Here is a 22,667-nt window from a genome sequence, read left to right as displayed (position 1 = left end):
CAACATGCCCTGCTTCAGCCACATAGTGGGAGCTGGCTGGTCAATGCACGGCTGAAGCCTGAGGAAACTCCCCATGGGACTTGTTTTAATTGGACTTCAGACTTTGGGTAAAGGGGAGGAGGGATGTAATCTGTGCACCCACACCACTGAGATAGGATAAAGGGTGACTCTTTTGTAGCTTTTATGAATGCGAAGGCACTCAGAAGGGAGCTTGCACTCATAATCAGATACAGTACTCAATATGTGACACAGGGAAAAGTGACTTCTGTTTAGATACCCTTATGTGGGTGGCACCTGTAGCTCAAGGAGTAGGGCGCCGGTCCCATACGCTGGAGGTGGTGGGTTCAAACCCAGCCCCGGCCAAAAAAAAAAAAAAAATAGATACCCTTATGTATGTTAGACCCCTGCATGGTACAATTAAGGCCTCGGTAGAGAACCCAAGAGGAGTCACAGTCCCTGAAATCTGAATGCTGGTCCAGACCAGGGATAGGAAAGCCCAGCCAGGTGACTCTGAAGTTTGATGCCTGTAGCACCATGCAAAGGTGCCGCAGCAGAAGGAGCTGGGAAAGAAACTATGCAACAGATCAGAAATACTTCTATGCTTTAGATTTGTAGAAAAGTGATGTAAAGTCGAATGTGAAAAGTGATTAATACCAGCTCCTGCGGAAGCAAGCTGATATTGAGACCCCAAATTAAAATATATATATGGAGTCTCAAAAAGGGGGAATGAGAGAAGATACCTGGGAATGGTGAGGTCTGGGAGAACAGGTCTTCTCAAGGGGACCCCATGGATACACCCACAGGGTCCTCTCCATGGTGACTCAGCTCTTAGGAATTTGTAGACTTAAGTTCCTGGGGCCTGGAAATTTCCACTTCTGTGAAATCCTGTAGTTCTGTGGGGGCTGGAACAACTTCTCCCCCTTGATTCAAACTGACCAGTGAGAAAGGTACCTGTAGGTTGGAACTGTTTGGAGATCAAAAGGGAAAGACCCAGCCAGTCGGAGAGTGTGGCCATTTTGAATTCGCCTATGCTGTTCGCTCAGCTGGCTGAAATAAAGTCTTCCTCTTATAAACACGGTGTTTGGGTGCCCTTTGTCTCCACTGGGCCTCATCTTCCTGCAACCCCACCAAGAGGGAGGCTTGATCTGAGACACAGGGCACAGGAGGGGGTGGGTTATGGGAGGGAAAAATGCAAAGAGGGGGTAAGGTCCAAGAATCGCCAATTTCTGCTGGTTGTGATTGTTTTTAGAACCCACTTTTGACAATATAAATGTCAAACCATAACCAACAGAGAGAGGCTCTAAAGGAAAAGGGTGTTTATCTGGGAATAGGGCACCAAAGGGGGCATACATACCATCGTGAATTGCACACACTCAGGGAGGGGAAGGAAGATGGGAGCTTGAAAGGAAAAATGAAGATTACATAATTGTTTTGAAATAATTATCCTTGGCTACAAAGATCAATAAAAAAGAGCAGTTTGACAGGCAGTTGCTGGGCAGATATCCTTGGAGAAGTATTTTTTGTGCATTTTGTGTAAGGTTGTGATGAACTTTGTGCAAGATTATGGTTTTTGCACAGTCTTTTTTGATAGTTTTTATTATTAGGCATACAAGTGTGATAACCCTCCCCTTCTTTTTTCTTTTCTTTTTTTTTTTTCTTATTTATTTATTTTGAAGAGAAGGAGAGAGGAGTTTGTTAATTTGCCAGAAAATGAGGAGGCTGGAGACTTCTGTTTAGATGCTATCATCCTGCCCATAAGGAGAAATCCAGAGTTAGTAAAGGGAAGGTGCTCACTTCTAGGCTACTACCCTTCAAGTACAGTTAATAATCCTAACCCTCCCATCTGCTGCCACCAGGGGAAGGCAAAGCAGGACCTCTGCCCAGCCTACCTGGCCTGTCTCCTTTGTACAAAAAACAAAAGATAGCCCCCCACCCCAATACTGGCCTGAGGCAAGAATGCAGGTTTTAGCTCCCCAAAAAGAGTATGAGAAGTGATAGAGAGACAAAAAACATGTTTTTTTTTTTTTTTTGGACAGCGTCTTCCTCTGTCACCCAGGCTAGAGTGCCGTGGCATCAGCCTAGCTCACAGCAACCTCATACTCCTGGGCTCAAGTGGTTCTCCTGCTTCAGCTTCCTAAATAGCTGAGACTACAGGTATGAGCCTCTGCACCTGGCCAATTTTCTAGTTTAGTAGAAATGAGGTCTTGTTCTTGCTCAGAATGGTCTCCTTGAACTTCCGAGCTCAAGTGATCCACCTGCCTTGACTTCCAGAGTGCTAGGATAACAGGCATGAACCACCACGCCCAGTCCCACAACAACAGAATTTTAAAAGGTAATGAGACGTGTAGAAAATAGTAAAATGGAAGGTGTAAATTCAACCATATCAATAATCACGTTCAATGAAGATCAACAAAGAACTCTAAATCAAAAAAGTAGAGATTGTCAGGCAAAATAAAAAGGCAAAATCGAATGTATTCGGTCTACATGACAGACACTTTAGATTCAAAGAAACCAAATAGGTTGGAAGTAAGAGGATGGAGAAAGATATACCAGGCGTTAAACAAGCATAAGAGAAGTAGACTAACCAAACCCACATCAGGACAAGGAATCTCACCAGCGGCAAAGCAGGACAGCTCATGGCCATAAAGGTGCATCCCCTGGGAGAGGACGCAGGGCGCACTTAACAGGGCCCCAAAACACAGGGATCAGAGCCGACAGAACTGAAAGGAAAAATAAACAATTCAATAACTGTTACAATAGTTTTAATATTCCCCTCATTAATTGCTCAAATGAAATAGAAAATCAGCAAGGATAATAAAACTACTTCAAACTCAACCCAACCAACGTAAGAAACTATCAATTGAATTAATTCTGGCTTCTTATCCCCAAACTTGCCAGGTGGAGGTTGGCCAGGCTCAGATCGTGTCCACTACCCCCTTTTCCACGGAGCTTGCTCAGAGTTACCTGAACTACATGCAGGCTTCCTGCAGAGCACAGTCTGCCCGACAGGTCCTGGCTCAGCCTACATGACCCCTAGCATCCCAGGCTCTGCTGTGGGTGGTCTCTGGGGTTAGTACCACCTGTTTCCTTTCCTCCTCACTGGCTACCACTGGGGTACTTGGGGGTGGGGGGGTGGGGAGGGGAGGGGCAAATGTTGACATGTTTCCGCAAACGTTATCACTTTTAATTCTCACAATCACCTGCAAAGTGGGTCTTACAGATGACGAAACTCAATCACAGAGAAGTTAGATCACTTGTCCAGGGTCACTTCACGCAGCTAGGCAGGCAAAGAATGGTTTGAATCTGAATGTTTTTCAAAGCACGATATCTACTTCCTCCCTGAAGGGACACGGCCTTCTGCACCCTGGAACAGTGGCTTAGTCTCATATGTGGTCCTTGAGGGACGAGGCCCTGAGAAGGGAAAATTCCCTTCTCGGCTAGAAGCAAGACGGGGGGTTAATTCCTCCCTGCTTGCAAAAACAGCAAAGACTCCCGGGTTAATTTCTCCCTGGAGATTTAACACCTGCCTGAAGCTGAGCTGTTGCACATCGTTCCCTAACTTCAAGATACACAAAAGTTTCATTTAACCTTTAAGGGAGATGGTCAAACAGAACAGACAGCCTGGTGTCCCTGTGGTTTATCTTTAAGTTAAACGCTCCAGATTTAGAAATGATGTGTATGTGCTTTGTAACATTTATGCTGAGGAGAAATTTTTTATGGCAGTCTCAACTAGTGCATTTGTTCTTTATTCTTGGTTACTTTTATCTGATGAGTTTGGATATATAATACAGTGAATAAAGATGAGTGCCTGAGCGAGCACCAGTCTTCCCTTGACAAATCATTCGTTCCGTCTGCAATGCTTCCTCTGTGTCGTAACGCCCCTCACCCACTCATTTCTGCCTGCTTGTCTGATTCTTCATAGGTAGGAAAGTTGATCATATGAACACCCCATCCAGAGGAGCAAATGCCTATTGGGAAGCAGACGCTGGAGCAGAGTTCCCGTTCCACCTCTCCTGCCCAGCTGTCTGCCCTGCTTTCTCCAACCTAACCTCCACTAAAATACAACTAAAGCTTGTTGCAAAGCTTGCCGGGTGTCGAGGACACTGAATCAGTCACCAAAATTGAGGAGAAACGAGGTAGATGCAGTGTCAAAGCCTTGCCCCACATGCATTAATTATCAAGGAACACATAGTTTTCATAACGCAAGAGCCCAGCAGCCCCTACCACTGAGGTACCCGGTGCCGGGGGGAGGGGGAGGCATGGGAAAATTCACTGTGTGATCGAGTTTATATCAGCACAAGCTCTAGTACATTAAGCACCCTCTGCCACATCGCACTCAGACGGCACAGCACCATTTCTATGGGATTCCTGCCAAAAATGCATAACCTCATTCTGTGAGGAGGAAACAGACAAGACATACCCAAATTGAGGGGCATTCTGCCAAATACTTGACCACTGCACTTCAAAAGTGTCAAAGTCATGAAGACCAGGAAGGTCTGAGGATCTGTCAGACTAGAGGAGACAGAGCAAACGGCCACTTGGTGCCGTGTGGAGTTTTTTTTGAGACAGAGTCTCACTATGTCACCCTCTGTAGAGTGTGGTAGCATCACAGCTCACAGCAACCTCAAACTCTTGGGCTCCAGCGATTCTCTTGCTTCAGCCTCCCAAGTAGCTGGGACTACAGGCACCCGCCACAAGGCCTAGCTATTTTATTGTTGTTGTTGTTGTTGCAGTTGTCATTGTTGTTTTAACTGGCCCAGGCTGGGTTCGAACTGCCAGCCCTGGGGTATGCGGCAGCTGCTAAGCTACAGGTGCTGAGCCAGTGTGGAGTTCTTGAACAAGAAAAGGACTTTAGAACTGTGAGACCCAACAAGGCCTGTGTTCAATAGGACAGAACCAACATGACCACCCTGGTTTTGAGAACTGTACCAAGGCTGCATAGGTACTGATATTAACATTAGAGGGAGCTGATGAAGAGACATGGGGACATTCTTTGTGATTTTTCTGTAAGTCTACATTTCAAAGGAAAAAATTAAGAAGAAGTTTGGCAGATGTTAAAGAGAAGTTAAATGCCACAAGCATATAACGAAGATTTACTCCTTGGTAAAGAATCTTTTTTTTTTTTTTAATATGACTTTGTGTTGTGTTTTATTTATTTATTTATTTATTTATTTTTTGGCCGGGGCTGGATTTGAACCCGCCACCTCCAGCATATGGGGCTGGCGCCCTACTCCTTTGAGCCACAGGCACCACCCATTGGTAAAGAATCTTAAGAAATATAAGGGGAGAAATTTAGGAATGATGCTGGGACAACTACCTGATCATCTCAACAAATGCTGCAGACTGTTTTTGAACTAAGTATCTTGAAGTTACTGACAGTAAAGTTTTGCCAGCTTTCACACGCAAAGGGAAGGTTCAGACCTGGAATTTGTTTTCCATAATCTCACTCTTGGCAGGAAAAACTTCAAAATCACAAAATGCAATTCACTCATAGACAACAGTGTGGCTAGATCTGCCAGTCTTCTGCATTCTGAGGGATAGGAGTCAACCTTCAGCTTTTCATTCCCAGACACGGGCACTCCACAGAAAGATGTTCTATTAAGTCAGATGTACCTGACACCCTGTTATTAGAGAAACATGCAGATCATATTGCATCCTGTGGCTTGAAGAAAGATGGTTATGAATACTGCATGTTTGGGAATGAGTGGTATCTACCACAGCGTGACGGTAATGGAGCTAAAGGGACAGCTTCATCACATGGATAGAGAAGAAATTCTGACTTATTTGTTTATTTATTTATACAGAGTCTCGCTCTGTGACCTCGGTAGAGTGCTGTGGCTGTAGAGTGCTCACAGCAACCTCATACTCCTGGGCTCAGCCTCCTGAGTATCTGGACTACAGGTGCCCATCACAATGCCTAGCTAGTTTTTCTATTTTTAGTAGAGACAGCGTCTTGCTCTTGCTCAGGCTGGTCTCGAACTTCTGAGCTCAAGCAGTCTACCTGCCTCAGCCTCCCAGAGTGGAAATTTTGACATTAAGTCCTGCCAATGCAATGTGAGTGTCAGACACAATCTTCGTGTTTTATACATTCTTAGTGCTGTCCAGATTCTCACTCTATGTGACAGTATCAATGTTATTGCCACAAAGTTGTGGGTTATGCTTAATATACAGAAAGAAGGCTACTCTTGGTGGTGCCTGTGGCTCAGTGAGTAGGGCGCCGGCCCCCACCGAGGGTAGTGGGTTCAAACCCAGCCCCGGCCAAACTGCAACCAAAAGATAGCTGGGCGTCGTGGCGGGCGCCTGTAGTCCCAGCTGCTCGGGAGGCTGAGGCAAGAGAATCACGTTAGCCCCAAAGCTGGAGGTTGCTGTGAGCCGTGTGACACCACGGCACTCTACCGAGGGCGGTAAAGTGAGACTCTGTCTCTACAAAAAAAAAAAGGCTATTCTTTTGCTGGAGAAGTATGGCAAGAAGCTGACATAAGGTTCTGTTTCTGTGTGTTAGGAGCTCCCCCAAAGACCGCCCCACCAGACAAGTCAAATTAAAAGAAGAGTCTTTTATTGAAGAGCTGGCCAGCAACTGCCTCAGTGTCCCAACATGGGGTTTCCGAGAGCAGCCCCGAGTTGTCTAATGCTCTGACTTTTATGAGGCAAAATATTTCCAGGGAGCAGATAAACATAGTCATAGCAGAGAAAAACAGCAGTTAGGGGGAATCACGAGAGCAATTAATGATTTTTCTTTGCAAAACAGGTACAATCAGATAGGGAGGGGGACTCACGGGTGAGGGTCATAAACTACATGATCATAAAAAGCTATAATCATAAGGGCTATGTGGTCAGTAAAGGTATTTACAGTTACACTGGGGGGAAACAAGGAACTAGTTTTTAGAGGTGATGGAATGTGACAGAAAGGGAGTGAACAGTAATATGGAGTAAAACTTGCTCTTTTAACATTTTCATATAATACACAAATCACATGAAGACCACCTTACACCGCAGTGGCAACTCTGGCGCTCCTGGGGAAGCTCGGTGCTACCAATGTGGAAAAGGTGATTGAACCTGTTTCCTCCTGCATGAACTCTGACCGTGCGCTTGGTTGCAGACCAGGTTTTGAATCTCATGCTGGGCAGGGCTCTTGTTGCATGGGGTTCCTGGCTATTACTAGTCAGTTGCATCAAGTAAATTCTGATTTGGTGGCTTTGTGATTAACAGTTACTGTCAGGTGGGCTCCCTGGAAGGCCAGAGAAGGTATTGTTCATTTAGCTGTGTTCTGTTAGCTTTATAACCTGGAGTGAATGCTGCTTCTTTGTCTTGTACATTTCAATATTGCTCTCGTAAATTGGCTGTGAGTTTTTTACCTTCCTCTGTTGCAATTTCCCAGTTAACACTTGCTATAAAAACTGCCTTTGGGAAAAGTAAAACTCTGGGCTGAAATGCTCATGGGTCCTGGTCTGACATCTAGACTTTCCTGTATAGGAATCTCCGTGTCCACGTCTGGGTGTGAAAGTACAATTGATTTTGATAAAGAGATTGTGTGTAGGTGGTGTCTGTGGCTCAACGGAGTAGGGCACGGGCCCCATATGCCAGAGGTGGTGGGTTCAGACCCAGCCCCGGCCAAAAACTGTAAAAAAAAAAAAAAAAAAAAAGAGAGATTGTGTGGGTTGCAATTTTGTTTTCTCTTCCTCACTATCTTTAATTCTAAGCAAGCATTTTAAATACTGCATGTCTGTATATGCCTTAATTTCCTACACCCTTACCCCCACTGTTTGAACATTATATTACTTAAGAGTGAGACTTACCCACTATCAAATTGTTCCTCAAAACTAGGGAAATAAAAGAATAAAATTGCGGCATTTTTTTTGGACCTTGATTTTCCTCATTAGCTACCAGATGTGTGCTACTCATGGTGGGTGTAGGTCCTGCTGAGGATAAGCAGAAAGCTTCACTGGGGTGACAGAGAGAAACCCCACAGTTTCATTTTAGCAGGTTACAATGAAGAAGCAGCGGGGTTTGCTGACGGGCCAGGAGACATGGCAAGTTTGTTTTTGGTATGTTTGTCTAAGATATTGTTTCAGTATCGACACTGCCTGATAGCACTTCCAGATCTAGAAGTGGGTGTTGCTTTGAAAGCAATAATTTTTTTGGTGATGATAGGGCCGAAAGTAGGGACCTGCTCAGATAGAACCGTCCTGCCCAGGAAGGAATGAATGTGCCAGTCCCTATCCCTCTGAACTCTTATATTCCTGCTCGCACCCAAGTGAAATATAAAGGGCACGTTGCCCACACAGAACCTGGACTCTGATTCTTTTCATTCATGTCTTGGAATAATTTCTCATTTTCGGTTCTTAACCTCTCATATTGTTGCTGAGAATCCAGGACAGGGACAAGCCCCCTTAGGGGCAGAGATGCCTCCCCTCAGACCCACTCCCAACTAGATGGACTCTTGCTCTGATGAGACAAAGGGAAACGGGGATTCCTTTGACCCCCCAATTCATCCATTTAACAGTGAGGTGAGCATTTGTCTAGAACTCTTTACTGAGCCTTTTTAAGCTTCTCTTCTCTCTCCCCACTCCAACTCCTCTCTCCCCCTTTCTCCATTTCTAGGCCTTTTAAGCATTTGTATATAACCCCTCTCTGGGCTGTTTTAACTTCTCTTCCCTTTCTCCACTCTGGGCCGAAAAACTCCAATAAGTCTGTGCCTCCTAAATCCAGCACCAGTCACGGACTAACCCTGGTGGTCAGACTTACCTGTCCAGTGCCTCGTGCATGGGGATGCCCTCCCATGGGCCTCGACCATTCTTTTTTCCAGCTGGTTACAGGTCCTCCAGGGAGGCCTAGTAACCTCCCTGGCCCCAGCCTTGGCCACTTAATTTCTTCCTCCCCCTTGTAAGTTCCTTTTTCATCCTCACATTAACTGCATTTATTTTCTACCTCCAGTTTCCAATATGGGGACTGCTCAGTCATGGATGCCCCCCTTTTCACCTTTAAGCTGCCTCTTAACTCACCTCAAGCTTCTACACCTTTATGATCTTAAACCTAAACGTCTCTCATCTTTGTCTGTAATATCTCTTGGCCTGTGTACAAAGTAGACAATGGCTCACAATGGCCTGAAAATGGCACCTTTGACCTTTAATTCCTCACTGACCTCAACCGTTACTGTCAGAGATTGGGCAAATGGTCAGAAATCCCCTACATCTGGGCCTTCCTCCTTCTCTGAAACATTCCTTCTTCGTGTTTGACTTGTGAAGCTTCTCAAATTTTCCTTGCAGGGGCCAAATCAGCCCTCCCTGTGTCCCCTGAATCTCCATTTTCTTCCTTTGACCCAGCAGAAAATCCTTCCCCCTCTGCTCCTCCACAACCCCCCCCCACCCTCAACCTCCTCCCTTCCTGCAGAATTCCACCCTGTGCCCCCTCTCTCCACCACCCCCATCTGCCTTCAGCTGCATGGGGGCAAAAAAGAAAAGATGGCATCTCTGGGTGGTGGGAAAGGAAAGATGGCTGACCTGGGGTGGGGCATGAGGAATGGTGGACCCGATTCCCCAACTCATGCTAGATCTGGCCACACCTTTGAACCTTCCACTTTCAGACTACCACGACCTTTATACCCCCTCCAAGAGGTTGTGGGAACGGAAGGTATCATCAGGGTTCCTGTCTCCTTTTCTCTCTCAGACTGTCCCATGTAAGTCAGACAATTATTTTACAAAACCACAGCCCGGAGATTCCTAAGACTTAAACCAGTGATGAGTCTGCACACCCTAGCCTCATGCCGAGCTTCTGAGAACTGGACTTTTACCTCCTGAGCACTCAGGCTTAACGGCTTTTGTTTGAGTTCAGCCTGGACTGTGCCAAGTAAGAATATGTTTCTGCTCACTCTCAGGTTCGTGGGCACAGAGACATAGGCTTTTCCCCTATAATATTTTAGAGCCTGGATTCCCAATTTTGTGGCCTCAGCTAAACTTCTATACGCCACCACTAAAGGTCCCCCAACCAACCTCCAAGACCCACACCAGCTTTGGTCAAGTTCCTTCCTCTCCCTACAATCCTCTCTGTCCTGAACACTCTCTCTCCATCTCCCTGATCCCCGCTGTCTATTTTACCTCTCAGTGTCAGAACTCCAGGATTGTGCAGTAGGGGTCCTAACATAGAAACCTCACAATAACCACTTCCCAATAGCATCCTTCTCAAAACAGATAGAATTCACAGCCCTGGACTAGCCCCCTTGCCTCTGAACAGTGGCAGCCATGTCCCTCTGTTACGTGATTCTTATGCGTGGTCGGTGTCACAGAGTGTAGAACCTGCTTTTGAAATTGTATTTTAATAAAGGGCTATACAAGCTCTAGTGACAAGTAGCAAAGTTCTTTATTTCTCTCCAGCTTATATAACTGGTGCTGCATGTACACACTGTTAATCACACAACTACATTGTAACAATAGATGAACTCTTCTCTAGTGTCTGGTAGTCTGCTGATTAACTGATATACATTCTTCTATGTTTTTTACTCTACCCAAAACTTTCTTTGAAAAACATGCTGTTAGCCATACTTAGAGATCTAAAAATAGACCTGCCATTTGATCCTATAATTCCTTTACTACGTTTATACCCAGAAGACCAAAAATCACAACATAACAAAGACATCTGTACCAGAATGTTTATTGCAGCCCAATTCATAATTGCTAAATCATGGAAGAAGCCCAAGTGCCCATCAACCCACAAATAGACTAGCAAATTGTGGTACATGTATACCATGGAATATTGTGCAGCCTTAAAGAAAGATGGAGACTTTACCTCTTTCATGTTTACACGGATGGAGCTGGAACATATTCTTCTTAGCAAAGTATCTCAGGAATAGAAGAAAAAGTATCCAATGTACTCAACCCTACTATGAAGCTAAATTATTGCTTTCACATGAAGGCTATAACCCAACTATAGCATAAGACTATGGGGAAAGGGCCAAGGAAGGGGAAGGGAGGCGGGAGGTTTTGGTGGAGGGAGGGTAATGGGTGGGGCCACACCTACAGTGCATCTTAGAATGGGTACAGGCGAAACTTACTAAAGGCAGAATACAAATGTCTACATACAATAACTAAGAAAATGCCATGAAGGCTACGTTGAACAGTTTGATGAGAATATTTCAGATTGTATATGAAACCAGCACATTGTACCCCTTGATTGCACTAATGTACACAGCTATGATTTAACAATAAAAAAATTAAAAAAAAAAGAAACTAGTAGACAAACTAATACATGCCTGCACAAGAGAAAAACTCAACTGAAGTTGAGGGAAGTGGGTGAGTAAGGGGAAAGGGGAGGATGGACAGGGATGGGTGTGCTCCTACCTAATGGGCACAAGGTAGGGGCATACGGCACGCCTTCTGGGTGCAGGACACAACTACAACAGGGACTTTACCTAACAAATGCAAACATTGTGATCTAATTATTTGTACCCTCATATTAATCTGAAATAAATTAAAAATTTAATTAGGAAGTAAATTTAAAAAATAAAATGAGATAAATATTGAAAAAAAATAAAATAAAGATAAGGTCACAGAGCATAGCAGGGGGAGAAGGCTGCTTGAATGCCTGCTTTTTAGGCCCAAAACCATCTTGAGGCTGTAAATTATCTTTTCTTTTCTTTCTTTCTTTTTTTTTTTTTTTTTTTTGCAGTCTTTGGCTGGGGCTAGGTTTAAACCAGTCACCTCCGGCATATGGGGCCAGTGCCCTACTCCTTTGAGCCACAGGTGCCACCCACTGGCCTTTAGTCATAGTAACTCTATACCCTTTTCCCAGATATCCCCCTCCTTCCCGTACCTGACCCTGAAGACACCTGGTTTACAGATGGTAGTTCCTCTAAGTCCACTGCTCACTCCACGCTGCCCCTGACACTCCTCACAGCAGGCAAAACTCTTAGCCCTCACTAAAGCCTTACAACTCACAGGAGGCTGCTCCATTGACATATACACAGATTCTAGGTATACCTTCTGCATAATCCATCACCATGCAGCCATATGGCAAGACAGAGGATTCATTACCACCCAAGGTTCCTCTATCGTCAACGCCACACTCATTAAAAACCTCCTCAATGCAGCCACTCTCCTAAAGGAAGTAGCTGTCATCCACTGTAAAGGTCACCAAAGTAAAACAGATCCAATTTCCAAAGGCAACCAAAAAGCCACTACAGAAACCAATCAGTAAGCTCAATGCCCTTACACCCTCCCACCCCAGAAGGCCTGTAATTGTCCTTCAATAAATTCTCTCCAGGAACATCCAAAGAACAGGACAATTACCGGCATCTTCCCACAGAGGGAGGATGGTTCCTTCAACAGGGAAAATTTATTCTTCCTTCCTCCCAAGCACAAAATATCCTATTTTCCCTCCACAGTAGCCTTCACATTGGCTTTAAGACTCTTCACACCTTCCTTCTCCACTCCTTTCTCACCCATGACTGTCTTCCCTTTTAAAACAGATAGCTCAGTCCTACACAATCTGCACCCGGGTCTCACTCCAGGGAGCCATATAAACACCCCCTCTTCCTACACATCAGGTCCAGGGCCAACCCCCGAGAAAAGACTGGTGGATTGACTTCATCCACATGTCTCCTATACAAAAATACAAACTTCTTCTAGTTTGGGGCGGTACCTTCTCAGGGTGGGTCGAAGCCTTCCCCCACAACAGGTGAGAAAACCCATGAGTTTATCTCCACTCTCCTCCACCACATTATTCCTACAGACTCTCCAATTCCATTCAGAGCAACAACAGCCCAGCTTTCATTAGCCAGATCACCTCCCAAACCTCTCAAACTGAAAGGTTCATATACATCTGAAATATTCTCATCAATAGGAATTCAGTGGTGTTTACATGTGCCTTACAGGCCCCAGTCATCAGGGAAAGTAGAAAAAATGAACAACATCCTTAAACAACATCTCACCAAATTAGTGCTCCAGCACAAATAAGACTGGATTAACCTCCATCTCTTTGATCTGAATTTGCTCTACCCCTTGCAAACTCCTCTTTTACAGCCCTTTTGAAATAATGTACAGCAAAACTATTATTCTGGCCCTGGACCCCTTCCAGACTCATCGTAGGCAACTATTTCCCCATCCTCCAGGAAACCAGGGACAAAATTAGAAAAACAATAAACCAGCTCTTACCCCAACCCTCAGCTGAGAAAGTCAGAGACAATTGGCAGGACAACAAGTTTTCCTCAAATCTCCCTTGCCCCGCAGGACGCTGTCCCCTCACTTGACAGGCCCTCACAACCATTCTCTATAGCACCCCCACAGCCATTCGCCTCTTAGACCCCCCAGTCTGGATCCACAGATCCTGAATAAAGCTGTATCCTACAGAAAAACTTCCAACACTGGAAGAACCTCACTGGAAGTCACAAGTACTATTCCCCACCACCTTAAAACACACCAGGATCCCCCAAGAGTCCTCTTCCCCATAAATGTGTAACATTCCTCCCTGATTCTTCCCTTTTCTCCATAACTTTTCTCAAGATGCCTGGCTACTCTCACATGTTCAAAGCTGGGATAACTTCTCTGAAGCCTTTAAAGATCTGAGGCTCTAAGGCGCCTTCCAAGACTTTCCCCTGAGGAAGCCCAACTTTTCCTCTTCCTGCTCCTTTTTCTTCTGGATTCCCCTCCTGGCAACTCTGGCCCTTCTCTCTTCCCATCAACCCTGACTGAACACACAGGTTGTCTTACTACTCAAACCTTCATACCTCCATGAATACCTTACCAAGCCCCATGCCCACGTCAACGACGCCCAACTCTTACCTCAGACCCCGTTTTTCACTAGCCACACTTCCCTGCCAGTGCACTGTTATGATGTTACCAAAGCCTCTGAATGTTCTTATGAAGGAAAGAGGTACTAGACTGGAAAAATAACAGGCACTGGATGCCCCGGAGGTGGAGTTGGGACCACTGTCTGCTGGACATACCTCACGCATGTAGGATTATCAGATAGAAGAACCCAGGACATAGCACAGCAAGAAACAGGACAACTCATAAAAAAACTCCCCTCTTCCAGTATAACCCCTCCACCCTATAAAGGATTACACCTCACTGTCCTGCAAGACCTACAACAACATTCCTTATTCTCCAGCTTTTAAACACCTCCTTCTCAGCTGCCCTGGACTCTTCCTCTCTCTGCTCCCCTTCAGGATGCTGGAAGTGCCTTTCTTTATACCAACATCTTTCAATACTGTACCCCTACCCAACACATCGAACTCTTCCATTCCAGCAGGAAATAACACAGCTCTGTTCAGCCTCATAACTATGGACTTCCCACCCCCTAGCCTCCCCAATTTAACCTGCTTCAATCTCACTGGTAGGAGACTCTGTGGGCTTTATAAAACCTGATCTCTGTTCCGACTCAACTTTTCCCTTATCTGACTCCTCCTGTGCCCATCCAGGAATATTTTTCCTCTGCAGCTTCTCCATCTATTGGTGCCTGCATGCTAACCACTCTGGTCTTTGCACCCGAGTTTTCCACACCCAAGTCTCTTTTGGAATGACTCCTCCCTAACTCCCTGATGCGTCCCCCTATTTCCAGACAAAAAAGAACCTCTTTCCTCCCTGTGCTCCTCAGAACAGGCATAGTGACTGGAATTGGCACGGGAGTCGCAGGCATTAGTACATCAACTCACTTTTACCACCAACTCTCCCTAGAACTCAAGACACAGAAAGAGTAGCAGATTGTTTAGTCACCCTACAATCCCAAATTAACTCTTTAGCTGCAGTAGTCCTTCAAAATCGCTGAGCCTTAGATTTAATTACAGCAGAAAAAAGAGGCACGTCCATCTTTGTGGGAGAGGAATGTTGTTTCTTTGTGAACCAGTCAGGAATAATCACAGGCAAAGTAAAGGAACTCTAAGAAAGAATCAAACAGACACAAACAGATCTTGAATCCTCTAATCCCTGGTTCTTATTTGACTCCTGGCCTCCTTGGTTATTTCCTATTTGAGGGCCACTAATTATGATCTTTCTCATTCTTAGTTTCGGAACAGCAATCCTCTGCCTCATCTTCTGAGTTATTGACCAGGCAGTCACCCGGAAAACAACTGCTCATATCCTCACCCTACGTGGATATCAACCAGCTTAAACTGAAGACCCAAGAGTGTTCCTGTAAACACCACTGCCTTCCCCCCTCCCTTTTTTTCCTTATAGGCATCCCACGCCAACCCTCACTATAGGAAGGGGGCTAAGAGGTACTACACCCACCACCCCAACTCCTCATAATAGACTAAAAAGACCAGGATGATAGGGCCTAACACAGGGACCCACTCAAATGGAACCGTCCTGCCTGGGAAAGAATGTCCCACCCAGGAAGGAAGGAGTGCATGAACATCCTGCCTAGGAAGGAATGAATGTGCCAATCCCTACCCCTCCGAACCCTTATATTCCCATCAGCCTTAACCCACAAGCTGACTCCTTTTTCAGACTCAGTCCACTTGCACCTGAGTGAATAAAGGCTGCATTGCCCACACGGAATCTGGACTCTGATTCCTTTCGTTCGTGTCTCGGAATAATCTCTTATTTTTGGTTCTTAACCTCTCAGGTAACTTATGTAAAAATGTATGGAACATTTAGGACAAGCTTACAGAAATTTCTCAGTTATCTATGGCTAACAAAGTTAGTACATGGTAAAGGTTAGGTATTTAAAGACAAATTTGAGGTCTCTATTTCAGTAACTTAAGCACACACACACACAACACAGGTGACTCTAATGTAAATATTTATGGAGGTTATTTTTAGAAGTTTTCATTTTGTAATGATTGAAAAAAATTTTAAATAGGTGGATATTTTTCATTATTTGGAATTACTGGATTGTCCCTTTTAGGAGAGCAGACTAAAACTGCGGGTCCTGATTTTTGCATGCCTGAAGAACTGCTTCTGAGGGTGAACGGTCAGCCTGAGCTAGAGCAAGTTTGAATTGGAGCTAGGTTCAGAAGCAGAATTATACAGTTTTGCTATCTAAACATTTCTGTATTTGAAGTGCTTATTGAACTTAAAATCTATAGTTAATGCTTTGTATATTGCATTAAACTAATTTTAATAAATCAGGTACATATATATGGTGAAATAAAGATCTGTATTTTATTTTCATCTTTAGATTTTCTTCTGAAACACTATAATATTTTTATTAAATCATAACTGTGTACATTAATGCATTTTATGGGGTACAATGTGCTGATTTTATATACAATTTGGAGTGCTTACATCAAACTGGTTAACATAGCCTTCATTTCACTTACTTAATCGTTGTGTTAAGACATTTATACTCTACTCTTAATAGATTTGACATGTACCCTTGCAATATGCACCGTAGATGAGGTCCCACCAATTACCCTCCCTCCACCTGGCCTCCCCTTTCTCTTCCCCTGCCCCGTCTTTCCTCCTTCATTCTGGGCTTTAGTTGTGTTTTATCATTTGTATGTAAGTGTGGGTGATTATATACTGGTTTCATAATAGTATTGAGTACATTGGATACTTTTTCTTTCATTCTTGAGATACTTTACTAAGAAGAATGTGTTCCAGCTCCATCCATGTAAACATAAAAGAGGTAAAGTCTCCATCTTTTTATGGCTGCATAATATTCCATGGTATACATATACCACAGTTTGTTAATCCATTCATGGGTCAATGGGCATTTGGACTTCTTCCATGACTTGGCAATTATGAATTGGGCTGCAATAAATATTCTTGTGCAAATACCTTTGTTGTAAAATGATTTGGTCATTTGGATATATACCTAGCCGAGGAACTGCAGGATCGAAGGGCAGGTCTACTTTTAGTTCGGTCAGGGTACTCCAAACTTCTTTCCAAAAGGAACGTATTAATTTGCATTCCTACCGGCAGTGCAAAAGTGTTCCCTTCTCTCCACGTCCATGCCAACATCTGTAGTTTGGGATTTTGTGATGTGGGCTACTCTTGCTGGAGTTAGATGATATCTTAAAGTGATTTTGATTTGCATTTCTCTGGTGATTAAAGATGATGAGCATTTTTATTTTTTAGAGACAGAGTCTCACTTTATCACCCTCGGTAGAGTGCTTTGGTGTCACAGCTCACAGCAACCTCAAACTTCTGGGCTTGGGTGATTCTCTTGCCTCAGCCTCCTGAGGAGGTGGGACTACAGGCACCTGCCAGAACTCCTGGCTATTTTTTTGTTGCAGTTTGGCCAGGGCCGGGTTCGAACCCACCACCCTTGGTATATGGGGTCAGCACCCTACCCACTGAGCCAGAGATACTGCCCGATGAGCATTTTTTCATGTGTCTGTAGGTCATGTACCTGTCTTCTTCAGAGAAGCTTCTGTTCAAGTCTCTTGCCCACAATGAAATGGATCACTTATTCTTTTCTTATTAATTAGTTTGAGTTCTCTGTGGATTCTAGTTATCAAACCTTTGTCAGAAACATAACCTGCCAATATCTTGTCCCATTCTGAGGGCTGTCTGTTCGCTTTACTTACTGTGGTTCTTGGCTGTGCAGAAGCTTTTTAGTTTGATCAGATCCCAGTAATACATTTTTGGTGTTGCTTCAATTGCCAGGTGGGGTCCTCCTCATAAAATATTCTCTCAGGCCAATTTCTTCAAGTGTTTTCTCTACACTCTCTCCAAGTATCTTTATAGTTTCATGTCTTAAGTTTAAATTTTTTATCCAGTGAGAATCAATTTTTGTTAATGGTGAAAGGTGAGGTTCCAGTTTCAGTCTTCTACAAGTTGCCAGCCAATTCACCTGGCACCATTTGTTAAATGGGAATCTTTCCCCCAGTTTAAGTTTTTGATAGGCTTATCAAAGATCAAATGATGATAAGTGGCTGGGTTCATCTCTTGTTTCTCTATTCGGTTCCATACATCTGCCTCTCTATTTTTGTGCCAGTACCATGCTGTTTTGAACACTGTAGATTTACAGTATAGCCTGAAGTTTGGTAGCGTGATTCCTCCTGATTTGTTTTTATTTCTGAGTAATGTCTTGGCCATTGAAGGTTTTTTTCTGATTCCATATAAAACGAAGTACCATTTTTTCAAGATCTTTAAAGTATGACGGTGGTGCTTTAATAGGGATTGCATTAAATGTGTATATTGCTTTGGGTAGTATGGACATTTTAACAATGTTAACAATGTTGATTCTTCCCAGCCACTTCAATTTCATGGTATGCTTTTCCATATGTTAACATCTTCAGCCATTTCTTTTCTCAGAGTTTCATAGTTCTCTTTATAGAGATCTTTCACTACTTTTGTTAGGTATATTCCAAGATATTTCATCTTCTTTGGAACTACTGTAAAAGGAATAGAGTCCTTGACTATTTTTTCAGCTTGACTATTGTTGGTGTATATAAAAGCTACTGATTTGTTAAGTATTGATTTTGTATCCTGAGATGCTGCTGTATACCTTGATCATGTCTAAGAGTTTTGTAGTTGAGTCCCTGGGGTTTTCCAGGTATAAGATTATGTCATCTGGATACCCTTCGTTGCCTTCTATTGCCTGATTGTGATGGCTAAGACTTCCATTACTATGTTGACTAGGAGTGGAGACAATGGGCATCCTTGTCTAGTTCCAGATCTGAGGGGAAATGTTTTTAATTTTATACCATTCAATATGATATTGGCTGTGGGTTTGCTGTATATGGCCTCTATCAGTTTAAGAAATGACCCATTCAAGCCAATTTTCTTAAGTGTTCTGATCATGAAAGGATGCTGGATATTATCAAAAGCTTTTTCTGCATCAATTGAGAAAATCATATTGTCTTTCTTCTTTATTTTGTTTAAGTGCTGTATTATAGAGTTATGTATGTTGAACCAACATTTTAACCCTGGAATAAAAATAACTTGATCATGGTGTATAATTCTTTTGATGTGCTGATGAATTCTGTTTTCTTGGATCTTACTGAAAATTTTTGCATCAATATTCATTAATGATATTGGTCTATAATTTTCTCTCTTTCTTCAGTCTTTTCCTGGTTTGGGGTGATATTTGCTTCATAGAATGTTTTGGGAAGTATTCCTTCTTTTTCTATGTTTTGGAAAAGGTTATGTAATATAGGTACTACCCTGTTTCCCTGAAAATAAGACATCCTCCGAAAACAAGACCTACTCACAGGAAAGATAAGACGTTCCCTGAAAATAAGACCTAGCACATCTTTGGGAGCACACCTTAAAATAAGACACTGTCTTATTTTAGGGGAAACAGGGTACCCTTTAAAGGTTTGGTAGAATTGTGATGTGAACTCATCAGGTCCTGGACGTTTCTTTTTTGGGAGATTTTGTATAGTTGATGCTATTTCAGTGGTTGATATAGATCTGTTCAACATCTCCAATTCTTTCTGGCTGAGTCTAGGAAGGTGGTATGCTTCCAGGTATTGGTCTGTTTTCTCCAGATTTTTATATTTCTGAGAATAGAGTTTTTTGTAGTAATCATTAAGGATTTTTTAAATTTCTGAGGTGTCTGTTGTTATTTCTCCTTTATCATTTCTGATTGATGATATTAGGGATTTTACTTTTCTGTTTCTGGTTAGCATACCATGGATTGAATTGAAGTGGTAAAGCCAGAGGTTTATCAATTTTGTTAATCTTTTAAAAAAAAAAAACACACAACTTTTGATTCATTGATCTTTTGACTGATTCTTTTGTTTTCAATTTCATTTAATCTTGCTTTAATTTTGGTTATTTCTTTTCTTCTGCTGGGTTAGCAGTTGGAATGTTCTTCTTTTACCAGTTACTTGAGATGACCCATAAAGTTGTTGACTTCTTCCATTCTCTTGAGTAATGCTTGCAACGCTATAAATTTCCCTCTTAGTACTGCCTTTGCAGTATCCCACAGGTTTTGATAATTGTCTTCATTGTTATTTTGTTCCAAAAATTTGGTAATTTCTTTCTTAATCTCATCTTTGACCCAGCTATCATTCAGCATAAGGTTATTTAGTTTCCATTACTTTGTGAAGATTCCTGTTGTTGTTGAGTTCAACTTTTATTCTGTGGTGGTCCGAGAAAATACAAGGAATAATTTCTATTCTTTTGAATTTGCTGAGGTTAGACTTGTGACCTAAGATGTGATCAATTTTGGAGGATGTTCCATGGACTGATGAGAAGAACGTGTATTCAGTTTTATTAGGACGAAATGTTCTGCAGATGTCTGTTAAGTCCATTTGGTTTAGGGTCAAGTTTAAGTCCAATATTTATTTGTTTAGTTTTTTTCTTGGATCTATCCAACACTGCCACAGCAGTGTTAAAATCTCCAACTATTATAGTGCAGGAAGTTATCAAATTGTTCTTGTCTGTTAGGGTTTCCTTTAGAAATTGAGCATTCTGGTAGGGTGCATAAATGTTAATAATCAAAATCTCTTCATATTGAGTATGTTTCCCTTGACAAATATGAAGTGACCATTCTTATCTTTACTTACCTTTTTTGGCTTAAAGCCTATTGTATCTGCAAATAAAATTGCACCCCTGCTTTTTTCTCATTTCAATTTGCCTAAATTATAGATGTCCATCCCTTCACCCTCAGGCTATTTTTATCCTTTAAGGTAAGATGAAACTCTTTTATGCAACAGATATCTGGTCTGATTTTATGTATCCAGTCGGCCAACCTGTGCTTCTTTAGAGGACAATTTAAGCCATTCACATTAATGGGGATAATTCATAAGCATGGTAGTGTTTTGGGTGTCATGTTTTTCAAATGCTTGGTGGATATTTTTAATCCTTTCCCTGCTGTAGAAGTTAGGTTTTGTTCAAAAATTTCTGGCTGAGTTTACTTTGGTGTGGACCATTCTGCTGATCATTATGGAGGATGGGTCTGAGAATATTCTGGAGAGCTCATTTAGTTATGGCAAATTTCTTCAACATGTATAAATTGGTAAAGTATTTGATTTCTCCATCACAAATGAAACTCAGTTTAGCTGAATAGAGGATCCTGGGCTGAAAGTTGTTTTGTTTTAGGAGAATGAATGTCGATGACCATCCTATTCTGGCTTGAAAAGTTTCAGCTGAGAGATCTGTGTCATTCTAAGGTTATACTTTTCTTACATCTGGCTGCTTGCAGAATTTTCTCCTTCATGTTAACTTTGGCAAAGTTAATTACAATGTGTCTAGGAGATGCTTTATTTGGATTGAGTTGTGCTGAAGTTTTGAAACTGTCTATGTGAATTTCTGTCTCTTGCCATGCTTGGGAAAGTCTCCTCCATTATATCTTGGAGTAGAGTGCAGCCTTTAGGACCATCCCTTTCTACTTCAGGAATTCCTATAAGGCAAATGTTTGCTCTTTTGGAGTGGTCCCACAACTCTCTTAGGGAGTGATCTGTTTTGCTCTTCACTTCTCTGCCTCCTTGAGTGTTTGGGAGTGTTCAAAAGCTTTGTCTTCAACTTCAGAGATCCTTTCTTCTGCCTGCCCACTCTATTACTGAGTGATTCTACTGTATTATGAAGCTCCTCGAATAACTCTTTGACGTCTGCAATTTCTTTTAGCGTAATGTCTAAATCCTTGGAGGTTTTGTCTTTGAATTCATTGATTTCTTTTTTTTTTCCTTTGGCCAAGGTTGGGTTTGAACCCGCCACCTCCAGCATATGGGGCCAGCACCCTACCCCTTTGAGCCACAGGTACTGCCCGAATTCATTGATTTCTTGAGACAACTTTTGAACTACTCCTTGAATTTCTAATTCCAACTTTACTTCCATTGTATTAATCTTATTTGCCATCTGTATTCTGAATTCTATTTGTGACATTTCAGCCATTTGTTTATGAATGGCATCTTCTGTTGTAGTTCCTTTGTCATTCCTTGGGGCAGTTGATCTACTCTGATTATTCATGTTGCCAGAGTTTTTCCGCTATTTCTGCCCCATTATTATTTTTCTCAGTTTGGCTAGAGAAGCAATCCAAGGCGAGATTGGATTGAAGGCTCCAGTAGTTATAGTTAACCAGCCCTTTACCAAAGAGTTGGGACTGGTGACTGTGGCTTTTCCCCTACAGCTTTACAAAGATCCTTTTCAGTCCTGCAAGCCTGAGACTCTGGGGACCTGATTGATGTGATGGGGCTAGGTGGCTCTGTCTTGTATTCAGCCAGCCTCTATCCAATCCTAGTGAATCAGCAGTTTTGGGCTGAAGTCACAGCTGGGGAGAGATACAAACAACTAAGATACCAGACCCCCCACCACAACAACTTGGAGAGGAAAATCAGCAACACACAACACAACCAGGGGTCAACCTTGGAGGGTCCCTGGATGGCCGGCCCAGGTCAAGAGTTCCAAAGCAATTGTCCCAAGCAGCACAATTTCTGTTCAAGTGGGAGAGTTCAAAAAGTCTCCAGCAACCAGACAGCAGGGGTCCACTGGCAGCTCAAGTGTGACTTGTGCTGGTGCTCAGTGGAGTCAGAAAGGCCTGCCAGCAATAGTTCAGGGAGGCTGGTGCTTCCTTCCCCACCTTGCGCCTCAGCCATGCCTAGTCACTGGTAACCCCATGGGGCTGTGGCCCAGTTCTCTCTAATGAGCAAATGTGCCAGAGATTTGCACCTGTCAGAGTCAAAGGGGAGTCATACCTCCTTAGCCAGGCCACCACACTCTGCCACTAGCAGGCAGGGGGAGATAAAGCCTGACTCTGTCTGGAAGAGAGAGAAATTGGGGAGTGTTCCTCCTGAATCTGTTCTGAGCTAGGGGTTACTGTTGCGTGTATTTTTCTCCCTC

The 22,667-nt window shown here is 43.1% G+C and overlaps 1 pseudogene; it reads left to right on the top strand.

Annotated features, from left to right (window-relative positions):
- The window catches only part of LOC128566525 (geranylgeranyl transferase type-2 subunit beta-like), a 31,116-nt pseudogene extending 15,187 nt beyond the window's left edge, over positions 1–15,929 (top strand).
- The last annotated feature ends 6,738 nt before the right edge of the window (positions 15,930–22,667 follow it).

The sequence above is a fragment of the Nycticebus coucang genome, chromosome 15, assembly GCF_027406575.1.
Source record: "Nycticebus coucang isolate mNycCou1 chromosome 15, mNycCou1.pri, whole genome shotgun sequence".
Lineage (NCBI taxonomy): Eukaryota > Metazoa > Chordata > Mammalia > Primates > Lorisidae > Nycticebus > Nycticebus coucang.
The sequence above is the reverse complement of the archived record's forward strand: the minus strand, read 5'-3'. Positions and strand labels throughout refer to the sequence as shown.